The sequence below is a fragment of the Narcine bancroftii genome, chromosome 10 (assembly GCF_036971445.1).
Source record: "Narcine bancroftii isolate sNarBan1 chromosome 10, sNarBan1.hap1, whole genome shotgun sequence".
Taxonomy (NCBI): domain Eukaryota; kingdom Metazoa; phylum Chordata; class Chondrichthyes; order Torpediniformes; family Narcinidae; genus Narcine; species Narcine bancroftii.
The window spans coordinates 37109676-37134637 of record NC_091478.1 but is presented as its reverse complement, the minus strand read 5'-3'; the positions used below and the strand labels follow the sequence as shown (position 1 = coordinate 37134637).

The window sequence follows — 24962 nt, the reverse complement described above, 5'->3', positions numbered from 1 at the left end:
ATAACACCACGTCAATACTTGGTAAGAGCAGACAAAGGTGAATAAATCAAATTGGAAGCTGAGAAGCATAAAGCGTCACAGCATCGAAAACAGGGCATTCGGCACTTTTAGTCTGGGCTGTATCATTATTCTGCTGAGTCCCATTGGCCTGCACCCATTCCATATCCCTCTATACCCCTCACATCCATGTACCTCTCCAAATATTTCTTAAATTTTAAAACTGAGCCCGCATGCACCACTTCAGCCATTCTCTGAGTGAAGAAATTCTGCCTAAAATTCCCCTGAAATTTCTCTCCTTTCACTCCTTTCACTCTTAACCCATGACCTCTGGTTTGTATCTCACCTACCTTCCATTGGAAAAAAAGCCTACTTACATTTACTCTATCTATACCCATCATAATTTTATATACCTCCACTCATTCCTCTGCACACCAGGGAATAAAGCTTCCCTATAACTCAGCTCCTCAGGACCCAGTCAATCTTTTTGGCACTCTTTCAATTTCATTGATATTTTTTCCTGTAGTTAGGTGACCAAAACTGCACACAATACTCCAAATGTGGTCTTACCAATGTCTTACACAACTTTACCACTCCCCAGTGCCCTCCTGGTTACCATACATGTCCTACCTTGGTTTGTCCTTCCAAAATGCAACACCTCACACTTGTCTGCATTGAATTTTTAGGTCTCTAATAACAAAAGTTTTGTACTTGAATTGAAAATTCTGTCAATACATTCCCGTCATTGTGATGGTGCATCTAATACATTGAGTTTTATTGGGGACATGGCATGCAAATTTAAGTGGTATTCCCTTTTTAATTGAGAGCATTTACAAACTAACGTTAATTTTAATGCTCATCAGAGAGGCATTGCATCTTATTTGCCCTCCAGCCCCTTAATATTCAAATAGACAAGAAGAATAAGTGTATTTTGATAGGATGAATTGCTACTAAAAATTACCCCTCAGGTAGGTGAATGGTGAAATCTAGAAGGTGGAAAATTTGAGAGGAATGTGGGGTGAATAAAAAGACATTAGGGTAAATTAGCTTGATGGTCTAAGCCAAAGTGCCTGGTTCCATGTTGCATGACAATATGACTTTCTCACACTTTTTTCCTTAACTACCTACTTGTTTCTTGTCTGACACTGCTTCCATTAACTTACTTCTGGATTCAACGTTTAGGCATCAGTAAGTGGATTGATTTTGTTTTTCAAAGCAGAACTGAACTAAAGAGTATGGTAGACCACTTCTCAAATTAGACAGTTGTCTGAAAATGATAGTAGTGACCTTGAAGATGTTTAGATCTGTTTTCACTGCTGTATTCCTAATAGGCCTTAGATGACATTCCTCAGGCATCCTTGACATTATTATTGTAGAAATGTATATGCAGTCAAGCCTCATTATTACAAACATTCAAAGATCATTAAACTAATTCTTAACAAGATGTTGTCTTCTGGACTGACTACAATGGGGTTACACCTTGTAAATGTTTAGAATTAAGTTAGGATACTTTCATTTGTAATAATGGGGTCCCTTGCTTAGCTTCTTAGCATAGATATCAGTGTTCTTACATATTTTCTCACGCCTAATTATCTTCTTTCCTTTCAAGTCTTTTTCTTCTCTACTATTTCCAACAAAGCAGGGGAAAAAAGTCTGTTTTTGAAGATGGAGATCGGCAAAGACTTTTAAGCACTCTTGCCTCTCGTGCTATTGAGGCTCATAAGCAATCCACTGTCAATGGAACGTTGAAAAATAGTCTGCCCAAGTCTGAAAGTAATGTCACATATTTATCAGACAAGAACCCCTTGACGACACGGAATCCTATTTATGATGCTGGCATATTTATGTCTCCTGAAAATTGTGCTTTGTCCCATCCTAAAAAGGGATCAGTTTTAGCCAAGCCTTTACCTGGAAGAATAGCACTGAAAGATTCATTATTCAGGCTGCCGGCAAAAGCTAGTGATCGTGCATGGACATTGCCTTCTCGCATTCATGGGCATCAGATGTATAATACTCTCCATAGACCAGTGATATTGGACCCAGTGCAGTGCCAGAGGAAAATGCTTACAGAAGAAGGGAAAACTGAAAACCAATTGAGCAGAGTGACTCCCATTTTGAAAGACAATAGCACTAAACTAACTGTTAAAGAACAAGCAAGGCAGTTTGAACAGCAAGCCTTGCGAGAAATGAAGCAAGATAAAATATGGGGACCTCTGATGAGCAGGAAAGGTCCCTTCAAAAGTATAAGTGTGGTTGCAGCCCCAGAGTCATCAATAGCTGCATCATTCCATAATTATCATTCCTTCTCTTCCCTTGCGACCATTTCTCTGACTTCTGTTTCTGAGCTATATTCAGCACCTTCCATTAGCAACGATCATTCTGTCATCTCTGAAGAGTTCTCTCCCCCTTCGGATCAGAAACCAGCTCCTCCTTTTGTACGGGGGCACAGTGAGTGCAGCTTATTTACTCAGCTATGCATCTCAATGGAGTCAATCAATGGAATATCAGAGGACATTTCAGAACCACCTCCTCCTCCACCTCCCCTTCTTTCAGTTTTGCCTTGTGCTTTCTCACCGACACCTAACTACCCTCATCCCCCTTCACCACCACCACTTCCTCCTCCTCCCCCTCCCCCTCCCCTTCAGATTTCATGTACCTCTCACACATCTCTCCCACGTTCAGCACCACCGGTGTCTCGTCCTGATCATGAAGTTTCATCGTCATCAGCCACTCAGAATCGGGCTCCACAGAAAGAGTTGAAAGGAATTTTGAAACGGATCCAAAATCTAGCAGAGATTGAAAAATCGGTGGCCAACATGCAGAGGCAAATAGATAAGAACAGAGCCATGTACAAGCAGATCAGTAAGGAAAAATCCACAACTGAGCCTCAACGACAAGGGACTGACTTGATGTCTAGGCCAAATGTGAACGGGCAGAGCAGTTTGCGAAGCATTGTCCAAGAACTGGAAACACGTTTTCCATCACAATCCACTTTTTCTCAGTGATGACTGTTTTGTTGGACTGTTCGTTTCTACTCACCTTTCACTTCAAGCGGAAAATTCTACTGCATACCTGCTGGCTTTCAGTTTATTGATCCTGCAGTTGAACATATTTCAGCAACACTTTGTATAATTCTATCAATTTCTTAAAGAGTTGAAAAGTGACTTCAGGCGGGCAGTGATGGGTGTCCATTAATGGTCTGATCAAAGTGTGTGTTTTAAATAAGGCATATTAGTATCAGTATCAAATTTAATTTAGTTAAATTGCAGTCTGTCACCTGAGTCCTGTGGGACCATTAAATGAATTCAGTCCTTTAAAATCATGTTTTATGTTGTGTAGCAACATATTCAGGGACGAGTTATTTCAGCGCCTTGTCTGCATGTCATTTCAGGACCAGAGAATTTGGTGGGGGGGGGGGGGGGGGCGGGGGCCATTTTGCCAGATTAGCCAATTCATTTCATCTTATGCAGATGTTTAGTTTGGATGCACTTGGCATCTCATAAGAATTGTTTTCCATCCATTAAACAAGGTTAGCTTGTTCTTTTGTATCTCGATTAACTTATGCTGTTTAATAGAGTGGCTGGCAAGCTATGGGCAGTATCAGTAACTGTGCCAACCATTCAAAGCTAGTCCTTCATGCTCCAATAATTTTTACTCAAGGGAAAAGAATGTTAGTTGCCTCCAGCTAAATAGAATTAGCTTCCAGATGGTCAGATAAGTTTGCCTCATAATCAACAGAGTTTAATCAGATTGTTCATTTAAATCTGTACTAAATCCATTAGAATAGCACAGTGTCCATGTAAATGTTATGATGTTTTATAAGCTGAAATGTGTCTTTTAAATTGAAACTAGAGTATTAACTTGCACAAGGCTTGTTACTGTTTACTGTATATATTTCCAACTCCTGGTTTGCTTAAAGTTATCAGTTTTGATGAAATAATGTGCAGCACTGCCAAGTGGTTATGCAAAATGACGTACTTCAGTCGAGGTGACAGATAATCACTGAGAAGTACAAAAATGCTTTACACTTTCTGTGAGAACAGAAAGAATTGACGAGGAGAATGAATGCAAGAAAATATTTATCCAGTGAGTAGCATCAAAAATACGCCATTTATTAGGATTTAATATTTATGGATAGCATATACTTTAAAGGTTTTTTTTTTATTATGACTTTGAGTCATTCGAAATGCCAGATGAATTTCAGATTAGTATCCATTTTATCTTAGTATTTATTCATTGATTAGAATACAGGATGCAAAGCAAGATTTAATTCTTAAAACATGCAGCATATTGACATTCTTTGCATCAATTTTGTGTCATGTAATAGTGCAAAATATAGTTGATAGAATCAAAAATACTTCATCATGCGCTACTTGATCTTTTATTTACCAGCTTTCAATCTGTTGTCATTGTTCATATTGACTCCAACATCTTTTCATATACATTTGCACAGAAAGTACAGAATATTATTATTTTGCAATGTACACTTTTAAATTGCCCAATTACCACTTTAATTTTAATAAAACCATGTTAGTTCAATAGTTTGCATTATGTATTTCTATTATCATTAATCATTGACTTTGATTGTATAAAAAATGACCTGTTTATACCGACCTTGCAGCATAGCTGTCAAATATGTAGAATTTATAGAGATCAATTTTTTCAAAAAAAAGTTGGAATTTTTCTTAAAAGCGATGGTGCTATTTATTATGTTTTATCCAACTGCCCTAATTCTGATGTAATTTCTTATTTTCAATATGGGGTGGATGACATTTAAGACAGGATGTCCTATTTTTCCCTGGAATTATCGATCGAGAAACTCACAAAGATGGAAGGTTTTGGACAAGGCTTCTTATTCATTGGGCTATTTGTTTGGAGAGACAAATGAACATTTCTCATGTTTTGTCAAGTAAGAAGTGCTAGTGGCCTACAGTGCTATTAGTCAATCTACTGCAGCCTATTCCTTTAACACTGGGATTGACATGCAACCCCAAACCCTATAAAATCCATTAAAGACAGGATTTATAGGAGACACCAAGACAGAAATTTCAATTTGAAAAGGAATGCTGGAATTTGAGAGGACATACAGATTTAGAAATTCACAATCACAATTTATAGACCACTTTGGGTTTATTTTAATACCTGACTCCCATTTTCCCCTTATATCAGAAACAAATTTGGAACAGTGTGTTGGAAGAATTAAAATCATTCAAACCCCTTACTGGCCTAATGCTACATTGCAACAGGTTATCAATGTTTTATCTGCACTGACTTTGAAGTCAGCCAAGATTCCTCCTGTTGGATGGCCTACTTTACTGTTAATCAGTCACAAGGCAATACTTTAATTGCTAATATGATTCTTTATAGTTATATGCTTGGGAAGCTCAGGTGGGAGTTGACTCTTACAGTGACACCACAATGTTCTGGAGGCATGAACTCCTACCCAGGAGTTCCCATGGACCCACAAAGAACTTTAGCTTCCCTCACCTCCAGAGTATCCAATGCTGAGCAGCAGCCTCTCCCCTCTCCAGTGATCACTGCTTCCCTGTGACCACCAGACACATTGCAGCTCATTAAAATCTGCATCATCCCTCTTCTCTGCATCTGCACCCCGTGATGTCCAAACCTCCAGCCCACATCTCTGTGCTCATTAGATTTGTCCCCTTCCTGGGATCTCTTATCCACTCTTCCCACCTCTGTGCAAAATCAGAAAGCATCTGACAGTGCAGTGAACTCTTCTCCACACTCTCCCTTCAATACCGCCACCACCTCTACGTTGATGATATTAGTCCTAATCCACAACATCTGTACTCCTCCTGTGTTCCTTATAACCACATCCTACACCTGGTGACCTCACCTCCCATAATCTCTTCTCTCCATGTACGCCCCCAGCACTGTAAAATGAAGTGGATAAATCAGTTGGTTTTAAAACTCGGAAGAAAATTGAAAGAGAATGCATTGTAGAACATAATTTTCCTAAATGCTCAACTCATACTTAGTCATTTTAATTTCCTCTGTTTCTATTCTGTAGGTTTGTATCTATGTAGTCACCACTACAAATTTTTTATCTGCTATCTGTTTTTTATTAACATTTCATAATATACACAGCATAAGGAGAATAGAAGTAACACAATTAAAATGGTCTGTCTAAGTCTACGTAGTATAAGTATCATACATAAATTCCAGAGTGAAAATGTGACATATTAGAAATAATTCTCCTATCAAGAAATAATTATGACTTTTTATATCTATTTATATTTAAAAAACTAATCTACTAAAAAAAACTAATCCACTAAAAAAAATGGCTCGTGCATATGAATACTCAAATCTCTTTGTTCCTCCACTTTTTCTGTGGATTCAGGATGACCCAGTTATCACTATGTGGAGCCCAGTTAGTTTCTAAGTTAGCCGTATCTTACCAAAATCTATGCAAACCTAATTATTAAAATTTTCAATTAACGAGAACTGGAGCAGCCTGTCAATTACCCTTTATTATTCAGTTAAATCATTCTGATCTGCATTTTAACTTCAATGCCTAACTCTTAATAATTATGATTTATTTCTCTTCTTTTTATATTTATTTTATTTTTTTATCCTCTTTTTTTGTGTTGTGTGTTTTTTGTACCTTGGAAGCTGCAGCAAGTAAGACTTTCGCTACATCTGTACATTGTACATATATATGTGATAAAAAGGTTTATTCATTTGCTCATTCTGAGATCCATATTACTTAATACCCCTTTGTAAACACGTCTACTTGTTTTATTTTCAATTGCCCCTTATGCTCAACAGCTTTATGGAAGAGTGTTACACTTTCCTGATTGCTTCATGAGGAAGTACTTTCTGCCAACACAAGGTGGACACTCAGCTCGTTGTTATATCCCATCATCTCTGGCATCCTCTTCAAGATGTTTAATTTTGCCCATTCTGCCTCTCTATATTTAAGGGGCTACAAGCCTAGTCTGTTCAACTCATCACTAGAACTTAACCCTTTTGTTCTGAAGTAAGATCTGGTGAACTTGCTTTGCATGCCCTCTAATACATATACCCTAAGGTGTAGAATCCAGTCAGAGTGTGGTGGATGGGATCTCATCTGTAAAATACCTTTTGCTTCATTCATCATAATAAAGGCCAAAATTATCTTTGTGCCTGTACAGTAAACTTCACTGATTTCTGTTTGTGGACTCTGAAATGCCCATTGCTTTTGGTTTTCTATCTTTTAGAAAATATGCCACAAATGCTCCTTGGCTCCAAGTTTTAGAAAAGACAAAGAATTGCTGGAGGGACAGAGTGCATCAGGCAGCATTCTTGGGTACATTCTGGGACTGGATCCTTTATCAATTCTTAATAACCCATGGGTGCTGTCTGACCTGCTGACTTCTTCCAGTGATTCTTTGTCCACTCAAGATTCCAGCATCTCAGCTTTCGTGGTGCTCTAAACTTTGCACTTTTTTGCATTGAACTTAATTTGCCTTTATTTTACTCAATCACTTCTTAGATCTTACCCCTCTTCAAAATCCATACATCAGCAAACCCAGATGTTTGGCATACAAATTAATAAAAATAATGAAAAGCTGTAGCTCCAGTCCAGATCTCTCTATGGCTGTAATCCTGAATTAATTATTCAACAAGTATGACATCAATTTAGTGTAGATCTAACCTTTCTCTCCATGTTCAGTTGTACAAATAAAACTTACAAAGAGGCGCAGACAGGACATGAGCAAAATAATGGCATTATTGGGAAATTAACTTGAGAAAGACAAACTTTTCCATGTTTAGAATAGGTATTAGGCAATAAGGATTTAAGGTTGGTAGTTAAAGTTTAAATACAGATCAGAATGATTTGTCTGAGTGACTCAATCTAAAAAGATTAAATGAGGTGATTCTGTTCTTATGGGTGATTGTTACCCACTGAAAATCATAATGATAAGGTTTCCAGAGATTTTGTTCAGGCATGACTAATTTGGAAACTAGTAAAAACACACAGGAATGCTGGAAGAACTCAGCTGGTCTCACAGCATCCATAGGAGGTAAAGATATACCGTATTACCAAAGTTTTGGGCCAGAGTCCTTCTTCAAGGTATAAGCAAATAATATTCTGGGCAATGGCACTGGGTTGGAAAAATTCCAGTTTGCTTATACCTTGAAGAAGGCCTCAGGCCCAAAACATCAGTAATACATCTTTATCTCCTATGGACCCTGAGAGATGAAATGCCGGATTCCTCCAGCATTTCTGTGTGTTTTACTATAATCACGCTTCTGCAGACTGTTGTGTTTTTCCCCTAACTTGGAAACTAACTGGGGCTCACACACATGAATAAATCTGCAGTGCTAACTGGATAGTTACTTGTCCACAGAGGACGAGCATAGAGATTTCAGTGTTTATGTGCTCCATTCATGATAAATTGCAGATTAAAATAATAATCAAGCAAGATATTAGTGTGTCGGCCCTTTGGAAATATGTATTTTGCATGAAAAATCTTGGAACTGTCTTCCATGGGGCAAATATACATTGCCCTTGGAAGAAATTCAGTACACATTTATGAAAGTTAAACCATGGCTTGAAATATTAAGCACTGCTGGTGGTTCTGAATGGAAAACCCATTCAGTCAGGTGATGGGACCCTAAGCTTGATGGGATTCCTCAGCATTTCATCTCTCAGATCTTAAGATAGGTCAGACTTGGTGGAAGATCTGCAATCTTTTAAATAGAATGAGGATTGTAAAAATGGAATAAGTAATTTATTTCATTTAAATGGGTTAATTAATTTCTTCCATTTGCTGTTACATTTTTTTTTTGTTTCCTCAATTCTTTAAATTAGTTTCAGGGTTTTTTTCCCAAGACTCTGAATATCAATTATATTTAAGAATTGTTAATTATAGTCAATTTGCATAGTTGGCAAAGCCTGACTCTAATTTGGTCATTTCTCAAAGGCAAATCTCTGATCATGGTCATCTCTCAAAGATAAAGCCCTGACCCTAACTTGGTCAACTCAAAGGCTCTCAGGGTTGATTCAGTGGCAGGGCTGCCCGAGGGTCAGTTGCCACTGGACCTCTGAGCCAATGAGATACACCCTGTACTTCTGGTCCCTGATGGTGCACAGGCATGCTGTAGATGACAGTTGTGGGCAATGGCACTGGGTTGACACAATTCCATTCCAAGCAGATGGATTGCACAAACCTGTCATATTCTCTTGATTATAAGGTTCTGGCCATTCAGAGCAACAATTTTCTTTTGTGGTAATCCAGAACAACCTTAAACGTTAAAGCTTGAACAACCAGGAGTAATGTTAAAATTAAATCTTCCAAATAAAACTCTCTTCCAGAAAAGGATTTGAAATATCAATGCCGCACAGTGTATTGCATAACAATCACAGTATCTGCAGACCTTCCTGTTTAACTTAGAAATGTGGATGTTGGCTCCTGAAGATCTTGAAGACTAGAACTGATGAATGGATAGAGGGATCTGATGTGCAGTCAGCCCCAATCCAATTGATCGGTGCATCATATTTGAGGGACTGAATGGCTTACTTTTTATATCAGAGCTCCTATCTCATCCAGAGCGAATCAACTAAATTTGCTACACTTCCATTTTAATGTTGAGACTTTCATTTGTGACTTAATTCAGCTTAATCTATAAAGTGATTCATGTGTGAATTCCAAAATTCTCACGTGTGTTTCAGTGAAGAAGTTTTAGCTTCCCTCTATTATTTCCTCAATGATGACATTGTGCAAAGTTACAGAATAATTGATATTACGATGATTAAAAGTAAATGACATTCATTAATACTTATTTCCATATTGCTGACTTAAGCAGGTTATTTGAAATGTGAATTCATTGCTGCCATGCAATGAATTGATCGATTAATTCAGCATATAATCATCTTGTCGTGCACGATCTAAATATCATATCATGGATATCACTGGCTTAAAAAGAGCTTTAACTCATTACCTGTTCCCATGAAATTACAATCATTCAACCTTAATTCCAAGAGATTCTCCAGAATGTAAATTGCACATGCAAAATCCTTTCAATTGCAACTTTGGCAAAACTCATATTATTGAACCTATCCAACATCTCAAGGCAATAAATTTGACAAAGTATGACACAGAACAAAGACAATGATGTCAGGGCAGTTAGCTGAAAGCTCAATGAGATAGGTTTGATTTCAGAGAGCATTTTAAAGGAATTAAAACTAAGGAATTTGTGAGCTGAGAGCCAAGGCCACCTAAAGCTATCCTGGAGGATGGTAATCGAGAATGTGTAGCAGTGTGTCGATGAAGAAGACCTGTTGAGGTTGCACTTATTGGGAGAGGGTAGAGTAAACTAGAGTTGTTGTTGAAGCAGGAGTGTCTATTCATCAAAGAGTAGAAGCATGATGGGTAAACATAGGAGGGAGCTGGACAAGGTACAGGCAGCAGAGCAGGGTGGATGATGGGAAGTCAGCACATGAGCAATTAAACCATGGGTAAGGAGCTGCTCAAATTTATTTCAAAGAGCACAGTATGTGCCGTAATTTATTCCACCTTAAAACCTCCCCCACCCCACTCCCAACCAGCATTTAGCTGCTGTGTTGTGTGTTGCTCATTCAGTAGGCGCCCCAATGGAGACACTTGCCGGCTGAAGGGTTTAGGAGAGGTGTGGAAGCCCAAGATATCTCTGGGTCCAGGATCCTCAGGTTGGGAGGCAAAGTCATGGCCATCCGTGCGAAGCCTCTACACAGAAGGTCTTCTGAGATCTTAGATTCTTCATTGACCTGCTGGATAAACAATGGATTTATTGGCTCAGATTTTCAAAGTCCCTCATCCTGATGCATGGCATCCTGCAGGAAAACCTTTGACCTGTTTTCACCTGTGTGGGTCAAGTGATGGTGACACAAATTCTTGCCCACTAGCAACCACAGATCAATGCAACATTCCTCACTACGCTTTGCATTGCAACAAAGAGAGGTCACAAGGGCTTTCTAATTGTTTAGTAGTTATTTTGAATTGATCTGATTTTAGTGACTAGAAGATAACATCTTGAGCATTGGGATTTGCCAGCATTGCAAGTTTCCCACAAATACAATAGAGTGACTAGTGGTATTCCACAGGGATCTGTTTGGGACCCCTGCTGTTTGTGGTTTTTATATATGACCTGGAATGGATCAGTAGGTTTGCAAAGATAGGAGGATTTGGGGACAGTGCTGAAGATTGTCATAGTTTACAAAAGGATATAGACAAGATGCAGAGTTGGGTGGAAAAGTGGCAGATGGAGTTCGTTTCGGATAAGTGTGAGGTGATGAATTTTGGAGGGTCAAATCAAAAGGCTGAGTACAGGGTTAATGGTTGATAACTTAAGAGTGTGGAGGAACAGAGGGTCCTTTGAGTCCAAATCTACACATCCCTCAAGGTCACCACACAGGTTGATAGGATAGTTAAGACCTATGGGATTGAGTTCAACTCTACAAATCTCTGGTGTGACTACACTTAGAATATTGTGTTCAGTTCTGGTCACCTCATTATAGGAAGGATGTGGAAGCTATGGAGGGGGTGCAGAGGAGGTTTACCAGGATATTGCTTGGATTGGAAAATAAGCCTTATGTGGCAAGGTTAGCAGAGCTTGGGATGAGGAAAGATGAGCAGAGAATTAATAGAGGGTCTACAAGATCATGAGAGACATAGATAAGGTGGACAGCCAATGCCTTTTCCCCAGGGCAGGATTTGCAAACACCAGGGGGCATCTGTACAAAATGAAGGGAAGCAAGTTTAGGGTAAAAATCACAGGTAATTTTTTTTAAACAGAGAGTTGTGGGTGCTCGAAATATTAGGGGCATTTAAGAGACTCTTACATGGATGAAAGAGTAATAGAAGGTTACCTGATAGGAAGGGTTTCCATTTTTTTTTAGTAGGAAGATGTAGATCACCACAACATTGTGGGCCAAAGGGACTGTAGTATCCTGTAATATTATATGCTCTATGATGACACCCAAGGTCAAATAAAGGCTTCATGAATCATTCAGACTTTTTCAACAGAATGACTATCCATTCCTCAAATGAGAATTATCGGATGGATTTCATTGTAATATTTCCTGGTGCACCCATGACTTCTTTTTTCTGGGCATATCTGACAGTAAGTGCTACCCTGAGGGATTGAACCTGACAGACGAGAGAAACCTGCTTTTCTGACTGCTCTAAAGGGTTTGCATTTCAGCCACACCACATGAGCACCAATGCAATGGAGACAGGCCAAGTGCCACGGTAGTCATGGAGGATGTCTTTAAAATCTAAAAGTTTATCTTTTGTCAGTCCAAGGGAACCCTGAAGTTTTAGCCAACCAAGGGCAATAACTTGATTATGATGCACTATTTTGCTCGGAGAACTGTAGATTGCCAGTGGGAACTTCCAACTCAACATGAGCTGCCTTATCTCCCAGTCAAATCAGGAAAAAAGCATTGTTAAATGGAGTGTGCAAAAAAAAACATTTTCAATCAATACCCAGTACATCAATTATCCGTGGTTAACTGATGCATTAATGTTTCTCACTTTCCGCTTAGTGACTCACTCTGCGCTGGTTATCGTACACTAGTAATCGAATAATATAAATGGCTAAGTACACTAAATCCAGAAATGTTGCATGTATTGCAGAGTATTTGCAACATTTTATTGTCTAATTTCCAATATCGTAGCTTTTATTTTGCAAAATTTGAGTGGAGTTGTAGACAACATAGAGGACTACCATAGACTACAGCAGGATATCGATCCGTTACAGATACGGACAGCGGAATGGCAGGTGAAATTAATCCAGGGAAGTGTGAGGTGTTGCACTTTGGCAGGTCAAAGGTAAAGGGAATATATGACAGGACTCTTGAAAGCATTGATGAGCAGAGGGATCTCGGGTTCAGGTCCATAAATCTTTGAAGGCGGCCTCACAAGTAGATAGGGTGACAAAGGCGTATGATGTGTTTAACTTCATTAAGTATAAGTTATGTTGCAGCTATATAACACTTTGGTTAGGCCACAATTAAAATTTTGTGTGAAATTATGCTGCCTCATTGTAAGAAGGCGACTGATGCTTCAGAAAGGGTATGGACAAGATTTTTTAGGATATTACCTGGATTGCAGGAGATGAGCTATGAGAAAAGGATGGACAAACTTGGGTTGTTTTCTATGGAGCATCAGGGGCCAAACTGATAGAAATTTATGAAATGATGAGAGGAATTGACAGAGAAGACCATTAGTATTGTTTCCCCATGCTACAAAGTTGAATGCTTGGGGACATGGATTTAACATAAGGAAGTGGGGGACATAAAGTAGATGTGCAGGGCATTTCGTTTTTCCAGACAAAGAGTGGCAGTGCCTTGAACAGGCTGCCAGGAGCAGTGGTGGATCATACAATTTATAAGCAGCTTCTGGATGGACACATGAAAATGCAGGGAATAGAGGGAAGTGCATCATGTGCGAGCAGAAATATTTAGGAATAGACTGGGCATCATTTTTTGGTGTAGTCGTGTGGGCAGAAGGGCCTGTTCTTGCGCTGCACTATTCGGCATTAACCAGTGGCATATTTAGGTAAAATAGTGCCTATGGCAAGCAATTAAATTGTGCCCCCAACCCCCGGTTAAAAAATTGCTCATAAAGGTGACAGTTGGCGGTTTTTACGTACAATCGGGCTAGTTTTGATGATCGGCCATGTGGGTATTGGGCAATTTCTCAGAGGTCATGAATTCTTGATCCCTAAATCAGCACCATTCCTCACAGCTGGGTTCATTGGGTTAGAGATGGGACAGGCAAAAGGTTTTTAACAGGGAGAAGTAGTTCTTCTCGCTCTCTTCCTCCCTCCCCTGTATAAAGCCTCTACCCCTGTCATGAGATTAGACTTGTTGGTTTTGTTTGACAAACCAGCATGCTGAATGTGGATGTGCACCCACTCCAGAGCCGGGCACAGGAGCGCACTGTCCAGAGAACTGCAAACACATCGCCGTTAACTCCGCTGCACTGGCCGTGACTGAATACCGCCTCTCCCGCACCCAAGGCCGGGCTGAACCTGCCTGACTGAGGAGCTGAGAAGGGCAGCCTGTACCTGAACTTCCTTTCTCATCCTGGAATAACTCTGCCCAGCTTCAGTGGGGAACAGGACGTGCACATGGGGGTTTGGGGTGAACTCTTGAATTCTCACTGCTGCAATTCCCCACTTACTTCAATGAAAACTCCGACTCTCCCTTTGTTTTGCGAGAGTCTGCTGAAGGCCATGGATAACACAACAGGTCTCCTGATGAAGATAAACATTGGACAATTCAAGTCCAGGTTTTTTTTTCCCTGCTTCATGCACATAATCTCTCCCCTTGAACTTTGCAGGATTCAAACATAAACGTTACTGCCACATCAGGGCAAAATAAAGTCTTACCTGCGATTGTTCAGAGGGTCACCAGTGCACCCTCTCGGGTCTATTTCTCCTAATAGTAACACTGGCCCTGGGTGCAGTGCTGTCGGAGCTCACCGGTGCGCCGCTCTGGCACTGACTGGGCTACTCCTGGCCAGCCTCTCATTGGGCCACTTTGGGACCTCGCTCAATGCAGGATCAATGGGCAAAATATCCATTTTCCTTACCCATAATTCCCCACACCGCTGGAACCACTCTGCGTTTCCCTGGCACTGGCTAAACAGTTCCAGCTGCATGAGGGAGCATGGGTAAGGAAGACGCCCATTTTGCCCATTGATTTCACATTGAGCAAGGTGCTGGAGTGGCCCGACAAAATGCCGTAGCAGCACATTGAAGTGCCGGAGCGGTGCTCCGGGGGTGCTCAAGTGAGCCCAGGCAGCACTGCACCCCTGGGATAGAGATTCATTGTTGGGCTAGAGACTCGGATATTGGGTGGATGAGGTGAGGACAGTGGCACCCCCTGTCATACCCTAGATATGCTTATGGCATTAACATTTTTTTTGATGAATGGACACAAAAGTCCTCAACTCTGCCTTAGCCAAGTAAGAACTTGAACACTTTAGACTGCAGTTTACATCAATGAACAGTCTCTATCATAGCATGTGGAGCTTAGAATACAAGCTGCAATAAATTGATTCAATTGTCGTACCGTGGCCAAGGAAGTGAACTGAGAAAATACATTTCAAGACCATAAAAGACGGAGGCTTTCAACAGTAAGTGAACTCTCATTGAAACATTTGAGGACATTGTACCTATTGAGTTAAAGCACACAATGGGGCAGTTGTGATGAATTTGCAATAGAAGAAGCATCACCTTTCACAACAATCAGGTGAAATCAATGATCTTCCAAACTTCAGGCACAAACCCTAATGTTTGTTCAATGCATTTTTTTTCCACACTTGCCCCTTTCCTTCTATGGGGAAAAAAACAGGAGAATGGGGTTGAGAGGATCTGCTGCATTACAGTCCAATGTATTTGAGTTCCAAATTTGCACGTGAAATCTTGAAGAAAAGGTATTTTTATGTGACAGACAATTCTTTATGCAAAGTTCCCGCTCATCAGAAAATAAAGATATGTTAATGTTGATCATTACAGCACAAGAACATATGTGGCTGACTTGAAACCCTGGGGACAATGGACTACTGCAGAATGTGTAAAGGATGTCCATAATGTCCTCGTCAGTTGGTCTTTACAGTCCTCCTGCAAAGATTATCACAAATATCATGGGGGGGGGGGGGGGGGGAGGAAGAATCGCAAGATTGGAACATTCTTCTCATTGAAGAGCATACTTAAATATTGCCCAAGTATCGTAACAGATTTGCAAGCTCTTTAATTATTTTGCACTTATGTGTTTCCTTATAATCGGGTATCATATTTAATATATATCATCCCTCACCATCCATGGATAATCCAGGTTTTCCTGGAGCTTCTTATCTCAGAGAAGGCAGCATTGCCAAAGCAGTGATTTAACACTGCTCAGAAAACTCTGAGGACACATTCCAACTTGCAAGTGTCTCGACAATCGTTGATAATAAGCAACATCAAATATCACACATATGGAAAATCATATTATTTGCCTTTTCATTTCAACAACATCAAAGCTTTTAATTTGCACGGCTTTTTGGTGGTGTTTTGATTTGTGAGCACTGCATTGCACTGTCCCCTATCAGACTGCAGTCTAGTTATTGGAAGGCAGCACTCTTTCACTTTGAATCCATGTAAAATGATGACCAGAAGAAGTTTTGCCCCAAATGCGCCAGGCTTCTACCCTGGCAGTCTGGAATAGCTGGGAGTGATGTACAGGTGAGTGTGCTGTCTATGCTGTGGTGTTCGGTAAATGGGATCATCCGTATCACAAATATGAATCCCAGGTGGCCTCTCAGTAAGATGGGTAGGTTCTCAGGTTCTCAGGTGTATTCTAACCACCAGACACCAGACACAGATGTAACTTGGCTGCCAGACCCCGAATCCTGGTATCTGCTGCCTTCCTTCTGTTCTTCAGACTCTCTGTGAAGTTTGTCCAGAAGTCTCCATTGGTGAGGGGTGTAAATTGTTGGAGCGAGAGGAGGATCCACATTCCCTGCTCCTACTGGGATCAGGGTTGCAGTACAAGTATTCCTGCTCGAGAAGGGAAGCTGCACGCTCTTGCTGGATCGCCACAAACTCTTGTGCAGCTATCCTCTCCTCAGTGAGAACATCTGGCAGCTCACAAGCAGCACCCCTTTGGTCCTGGAGAGCGAGAAGCCGCTCGTGCATCCAAGAAGAGCGGCAACCTGTACACGAGTGGCAGGTCTCTGTTCCACAAGGATATCAGACTCCTCCCTTGTGGCAGGGTGCGAGTGGGCAGGAGCTGAAAGGCGTTGTGTGGCCTCCATCTATGCCTCCTGTCACTTGGACCGGTGGATGCCGTGTGATGGAATTGGCCCCAAACTCCTGCCAAAAAAGAAAAAAAAAGCACACCAGATCCAGGTCTTCTGGTCCTGCACAACAACTTCTGAGAACGTAGGAATAGACGTCTTGGTCTTTTGCCAGAACCAGACATGCACAGCAGCATCAGGCTGTACCAGAAAACTAACTAATTCCTCATTGTGTCCTATGCAATTTATGGGCATGTGTTCTGGTCTTCCTCACCCCCACATTGACAGTTCACTGAGCCAGATTCCATTCCCCTGGTGCCAGTGTGTTGTATCTCCCTGTGCCAACCATCCCACAACCTGCTCATCCCCATTGATCCTATCTCTCAAGAGGTGCTGTGTGGTGACAGGCACTACAATGGGCTAAAGTTAGCAACCCACAAATTTTCCCTTCTGCTCTTCCATCAACACATGTTTGTCCTGTTTACTGCCATCATGTTATGATAAGCTGGACACAGAGCAACTCTCATCATATTTTCCAAAGTCAGGTCAGTAGACCTATAAGCTGCATCCTAATAGTCGCATGTAGTACAGAAAACATTGCAGGGATGTTATCAACAGTAAATCAATTCAGATGGCATTATCAATGGGCACACCTATTAGATTTCCTTGAGTTGCTGTACTAGGGGCAGTTTGCACCTTTGTGTAATTCTCTGTCCACGAAGTGGAGGACGTCTCCCTCAGCCTAATGTGGCCTTTCACATGAGAAGGTCACCTTTCTTGACCTCTTACTCTGAGTCTCTTGTATTTGTCAGAGATTTTTCTAAATTAAGAGGGGGGGGGGAGGAAGAAGTGATCTTATTGCACGTGAGAGTGACTCAATTTCAATGTTATCTGTGAATGAGGTTGAGGCCTTTTAAGTTTAATGGTTGTGTGTGTGTGTGTGTGTGTGTGTGTGTGTGTGTGTGTGTGTGTGTGTGTGTGTGTGTGTGTGTGTGTGTGTGTGTGTGTGTGTGTGTGTGTGTGTGTGTGTGTGTGTGTGTGTGTGTGTGTGTGTGTACATGAGAAATAAATAATTACCCTTTATCAAAAATTACAATAAATAGAAATAAAACATACTGAGTCCTGAAGGAAGTGGAACATGCCTGGATGAAGGATGACATTCTGTTCCTTGGGCTAATGTAGAACTTTGTTGGAACAGTATAGGAAGCAAAAGACAGAGTGGTCTCAGTGAGAGTGAAATGGAGAATTAAATTGATTGGAAATTGAAAGCCCAACTTGATGCTTGTGGACTGAACAGCAGTGTTCTCTATAGATGTTACCCAGTCTGTATTGGTTGATGCTGTGCAGAGGAAACCAGATGGTGAGCACAGAATGCAGGATGTGAAATTGGAAGAGGTACAAGTGAATCTTTGCTTCACACATTTGGATCCCAGAATGGTGGGAAAGGAAGAAGTGTAAGGTGAAGTATTGCATCTGCTCTGGTTTCAGGGGAAGGTGCTATGAGAATGGCAGAGATGGAGTAGTAAACAAGAGAGGATCATCAACCAGCAGTGTTTACTTTGTTTTACTCTCTCTGAAAATGCCACCTTACTTTCCAAGTATTTCCAACTTTCATATTCTGGGAATTGCAGTATTATATATTCCACATTTATGCTATTATTTTATGTTTCCCTTTCCTCAGTTCTGGCTCATTCCTTCCGTCTACTACTCCAGACAGTTCAGCTGCAATGAATTACTCTCTTCCCTGAGCCGGAACCCTGACATGCATCACTCATTCTCTCAGTCATCACCCTCTTGGTGATCCCTTAGCCAAAGTATCTCATCTCTGCAACTCAAAACAAACTCTTTTCCTAACTTGTACAAGTCCGGATGTAAGACCTGCAACTGTTTCTCAGGATTATGTTCACGTTTATTATCATCTGACTGAACACAGAACCAGATGAAGCAGAATTGCTGCAAACCATAGTACACTCACATACACACACAATGCAGAGCACATAATAATCGCCTATATACATCAAGATATCCATGTATTTTAGAATAATTTGCTCATTCATTTATCTGACCCAAGGTTACAGGTTCATTAATCTCACAGCCTGGGAAGAAGTGACAGTCCTGATTTTGATGTTCCTGTACCCCCTTCCTGATGGTAGTTACTCAAGGATACTGTGTGGTAGATAGCAGAAATCCTCATCAAGTCTTTGAGCCTGGTTTAAGCCACGCTACCAATGAATGTCATCAATAGGAAAACCTCAGTGATCTTCTCAGCATTTTGATGGTCCTCAGTAATGACTAATGGTCTGATTCTTAACATCTACCATACCGCACAATGAAGCAGCCAAACAAGACATTCTCAATTATGCTCATGTAAAATGTTGTCAAGATGGGGGATAGTAGCCTTGCCCTCCTCAACCTCATTAGGAGGTGTAAGCACTGACTAATGAGCAGGTGTCATTGATCCAGGATTCATCATCTTTAATATGCACAGCAAGGAACTTTGTGCTCTCCGCTCTCTCCACAAGAGAGGCATTAATGTGCAGTAGAGAGTGATAGACTTTCATCTGAAGCCGACAATCATTTCCTTTGTCTTGTCCATATTGAGACTCGCATTATTGCTCTCACATCATTTGATTTAGCCTCCCATGTCTCTCTCTCTCTCCACATATGCCAGATGATCTGCTTGCTAGCTCCTGCAGATTTTTTTTTTCTCATTTCTGTCATGGCCACTGATTCACTATTATTGAATTGGCTTGGGCTGGATGCATATAGTTTGGTTGGTTTGGAGTCCAGACCAGCCTGTCATCATGTACTTCCAGAGCAACCAATGTAGTCGTCTTTTATATGGCTTCTAAAGCAGCTTAGCAAGCCAATCAATTGTACTGCAACTGTTGCATTAAGATAGGATAAAATTATATCGATTGGCTTGCTCTGATCTAGACATCAAATTTGGATGTCACATTGTGCATCCTTTTCATACTCCAATCCGTCTAATTAGCATCCAACTGGTCAACTCTCGATCAGCAGCAAGGTGACGGTGCTGGAAAGCATGTCAGCTACTTATTCATCGAGGAACAAGAGAATGGGGGTGTTGGAACCTGAATCAAAACACACACTGTTGGTGGAATTCAGCTGGTCAGTCTGCATCTATGGAGGGCAAGAGACAAAGTTCAAATTTATTGTCGGAGCACATACATGATTTCACAAGAAACCCTGTGATTTATTTTTACCTGTCGGTTGTTTAAAAAAATTGTCTCAGGAAGGAAGCTATAGAATGTACATAAAAGAGAGAGATGTGAATAAAGAATGAAATGTAAACAAACTGCAGTACAGAAAAATAGAAATATATGTTCAGTCATAAATAATCTGCAATGTATGCATCCTTAAATGGGCCTATGATGTAGTCTGAAGGTGGAGGGATTAAAAAAACCCATGAACCTGGTGGTATGAGTCATTTGGCACCTATACCACTTTCCTGATGACAGAAATAATCCTGGGCTGTCTGGATCATTGAGCATGGGCTCATGGGTCAAAATGGTCTGTTACCATGCTGTATGTCTAAATCTTTTTAAAAAATTAATTTAATTTAAAAATTAAATGAACCTGTGCAAAGGAAAGTGGTCATGAACAATAGGTGATCAGGACAGGAGTTCTTCCTGGCATTATCCCAGGTCCAACTATCTTCAGCCGCTTCATCAACGACCTTTCATCCATCCCAAGGTTAGAAGTTCACACTTTCTGTCCAACATCCTGTCAGCTCCTCCTCAGCTTCCTTCACTTGATTCACTTGTTATCGTACTGTCATACTTTAGTCTCGATTCAAGGTCTTGACTCAAAATTTCGACCCATGGACGTTGACTACCCCTTAAGTTCCTTCAGCAGCTTATTATTTGCTCAAAGGTCGGGATATTCGCTGATGAAAGTTTAAGACCTAGACAAAAGGACTACCTCTAACAATAGAGAAAATTATCCACCTCGCCATTGTCAAGATTTCCCCCCCCCAAATTGAATACAGTGGGGATAGCCATTGACCAGAAATCCAACTGCACAAACTGCTGCAAACACTGGGCAAAGGTTGGAAATCCAGTGATGAGTGACGCATTTCCTAACGTCCTGAAGACTTTCCACCACCTGCAAGGCACAAGTCTGGAGGGCGATAGAATACCCTTCACTTGCCTGGATGAATAACATTTGAGAAGCTGAAATCATGCAGGATAAAGTAAACTTCTTTATTCATTCTCCAGTGTGTGCTCTTACAACATTTTCTACAATTAGTCACATGGGTGACACCAACAGCAGTTCCTAACCTCTGTCACCAAGGTAAATAATTTTAGAATTTATTTGTCATCTTACTGCTGGTACAGTGAGAAATGCTTTGCTGTGGTCCATCTTCAAGGCGTGAATATTGCACCTTTAATGCTCCACGCTGCCTTTCCAAGGATGGAGTCCATGGAGAGGAGGGAAATTTGCTGATTGTACTGACCTACATTCATTTCCTCCAGCAGTTCCTTCCAATCTTGAGTGGAGCAGCTCTGATGCACCCAGAAAGAATGCTTTCAATGTTGCACCAAAAGAAGTTCTTGGGGGACAAGGAGGACACACTGAACTTAATAAATATAAATCACAGGGTTGTATATGATATCATAAGTGCTCCGATGATAAATTTGAACTTTGTCTCTTGCCCTCCATAGATGCAGACTCTCAGAAGGCATTTTGGTATGCTTTTGCAGCCATTGTGTGGTCACAAAAGCATACCCATGCCTCTACTTTCCATGGTTAAAAAAAACACCATGATTAGTCTTTTTTTATTCTGAAATGCTTGACTCTATTTCTTTCTTTTTGGCTTGGCTTCGCGGACGAAGATTTACGGAGGGGGTAAAAGTCCATGTCAGCTGCAGGCTCGATTGTGGCTGACAAGTCCGATGCGGGACAGGCAGACACGGTTGCAGCGGTTGCAGGGGAAAATTGGTTGGTTGGGGTTGGGTGTTGGGTTTTTCCTCCTTTGTCTTTTGTCAGTGAGGTGGGCTCTGCGGTCTTCTTCAAAGGAGGTTGCTGCCCGCCGAACTGTGAGGTGCCAAGATGCACGGTTTGAGGCGATATCAGCCCACTGGCAGTGGTCAATGTGGCAGGCACCAAGAGATTTCTTTAGGCAGTCCTTGTACCTCTTCTTTTTACAGTTTCCTTATCAGCACCATTGATGTGGACAGGGGTGTGGTCTCTGCCCCTCTCTTGGAGTCCATGTCATCGCCTTCATTTTACTGATGTTAAGGAAGAAATTGTTACCTTGGCACAATGTCTCTTGTCTTACAGTCTCCTTCCTGCATTCTGTCTTGTGGTTGCTTGATAACCGACTTGTGACTTTGAGATTTGTAGTGAAGAACTTATACTTGGAATATTTTGGGTGTGGAGGGCGTACAGTAGTGGACTGAGTGCACATCCTTGAGGAGGACCAAAGAGTAAGGAGAATGAGAATACCACTATCTATTATGCTCCACTCCTGGTTGCAAATCATCCCAACTTAGAAATATATCACTGCTCCTCATTGTCACTGGGTCTAAATTCTGAAAGTCCCTCCACCATCGCGATGTGGAAGTGCCTGCGCAGAAAGTCTGCTGCAGTTAATGATGTTGACCCACAACCAGGGGCAAACAATGAATGGTAGATGATAGTAAACTTTGACCATTCCAACAATGTCCAGGATCTCAACAAAAAAAAATCCTGCTTCTATTTCATGCATTCTTACATTCAGCTTTCCTGCACTTGTGACCATTTCTGGCCTTGCTTCACATGAGTTTGCCAATCAATTTTCCAATAATATTTCCCATGCTTTGATTTGTGGTGTGATTTCACCAGGTACCGCTTGCCATCAACCTGTTGTAATGCCATTAGGTACCCTGCTCACTACTCTCCTCTTTTGAAATCCTTTTTCTGATTTAGCGAGCCTACTATAATAACATAGTCTTTCCCTGAAGGAATCTCCTGCTCAATGTATGTCACTGTTTCTTATTTCTGTGGTAAATCCTGCAGAAACATTGTCTGTTTTAAAGGTGATTTATGAGCAAAAATTGTGAATAATTTATTGGACTTTATTACCCAAATGTATTCATTCTCAAATTATACATCATCTGAAAAGTGCTGATCTGATATATGATTGCCAATATGTTTCTCAGAATGCTGCTCCTTTACCCCAATGCTGTAGCTAAATCAAATCCTGTATCCTCTTCCCTTCATCCCTACTGCTTTGATACACTGTTTGCTTTTATACAAATTTGAATCTATTCTTCAATCCTTCTGAAACAACGATAGTTGAGTTCTCACATCTGGCTTCATCCCTTCACAATTAATCTTTCTTCCTTTAAAACTTTCAATACCCTGCTTAGCATTACAGTTCTGCCTCTCAATTTTCATTTATATTTTCATTCTTTTTGAAGCAAATTTGTCAAATGACAGCTACCTTTCTTGATTCTCCAATGTAATTTGTCCCTTGAAAAAAAATCTCCCATAAATATACCACTCCTAAAATCCTTTCAATGGCCCCTTTTACACAGCCTCTTCAAGGCGTGAATATTGCACCTTTAATGCTCCACGCTGTTCTGTGTAAAAGGTACGAACATGGAATGGGGGTCATTGTAGTCCCACCTTTAAGCCAACAGCAGAGGTAGTCACGGGGCGATCGGCGTCTGTATAAAAAGGGAGAGCACTGTTGTGCCTCACAGGATGCCTCTTTTGCTTCCGGAATGTAGCCATGCTTGGTAAAATGACACACTGGGGCACCATTAAGCTGGCATTGTTTGGTTCAGTGTAAAAAAGCAAAGACGGCTTAAGGATGGGTCTTCTTTATGGCAGTATTGCGGGATCTCTGTATAATCCTGATCCAAGTTCTCCTTTTCAGAACCACCAATAACAGTGGGTAAATTCCTGATCCTCTGACAATCTTTTTTTACAAAACACTGAATAATATTAGTTCACTTGAGCTGCCTATTGAGTTTATTTCCGTCTTAACAGTGAAGGGTTAAAGTCTGATTGGTGGTTAATCATCAAAGTACAAAATTAAATGTCCTTAATGCCTTGTGCTTTGGTTACATAATAAAATAGTCTGCTTTAGCCTTGCAAACAAATGAAATGCATCACTGTTTGAGATGGCAGATGTAAGATAGTATTAAGTAGCCTTTTTGTAAACCTCAAATTATCCCCTTGATAAATCTACATATTAATTCCTCATTACTTTAGCATCAGAGGACAATTGAAATAATTTGGTTTTGATCCATCATATGCTCACGCTGAATTAGAAATTTGAGCCTATGCAGATAGGGATTTCATTCTTGACAGCAAACCATCAATCATTATGTCCCTTTCCAGATCACCAAAATGTTTTTCCCTGAATTATTTGGCATGACTCTATTGTGCATGCTTTTTCTTCTTCCTTTTAGATGTAAATCACAGCAGTGGATTGCAGATTGCTATTTAAATTGGGGTGATTTGTGATTTCCTGAGAAGTTGCTTTGCATTTTCTTGGTTGTTCACATTACATGCAACAACGGTTCAGTATTTTCAAGATTAAGAATATTTCTATTCCATGTGTGATTGTTTTCAAAAGCGCTAAAGACATTATGCTTCAAAATCAGGATCCTTAACTTTCCACTGAAAATACTCCTTGTAGAATAATCTAACCCTAACCCTCATTTTGGCTCATTTCCTTTGGAGCTATGAAACCATGTCAATTAGGTCCGATTAAAACAGTGGTTTTCAAATTTCTTATTTCCACCCACATTTTTCTTTCTTTGGCTTGGCTTCGCGGACAAAGATTTATGGAGGGGTAATGTCCACGTCAGCTGCAGGCTCGTTTGTGGCTGACAAGCCCGATGCGAGACAGGCAGACACGGTTGCAGCGGTTGCAAGGGAACATTGGTTGGTTGGGGTTGGGTGTTGGGTTTTTCCTCCTTTGTCTTTTGACAGTGAGGTGGGCTCTGCGGTCTTCTTCAAAGGAGGTTGCTGCCCGCCAAACTGTGAGGCGCCAAGATGAACAGTTTGAGGCGATATCAGCCCACTGGTGGTGGTCAATGTGGCAGGCACCAAGAGCTTTCTTTAGGCAGTCCTTGTCCCTCTTCTTTGGTGCACCTCTGTCACGGTGGCCAGTGGAGAGCTCGCCATATAACATGATCTTGGGAAGGCGATGGTCCTCCATTCTGGAGA

General features: G+C 40.9%; 1 protein-coding gene across 1 annotated transcript in view; it reads left to right on the top strand.

Moving 5' to 3' along the window:
- pcdh15b (protocadherin-related 15b) overlaps nucleotides 1–24962 on the top strand; it is a 568726-nt gene that overhangs the window by 521899 nt on the left and 21865 nt on the right. The window lies entirely within an intron of this gene.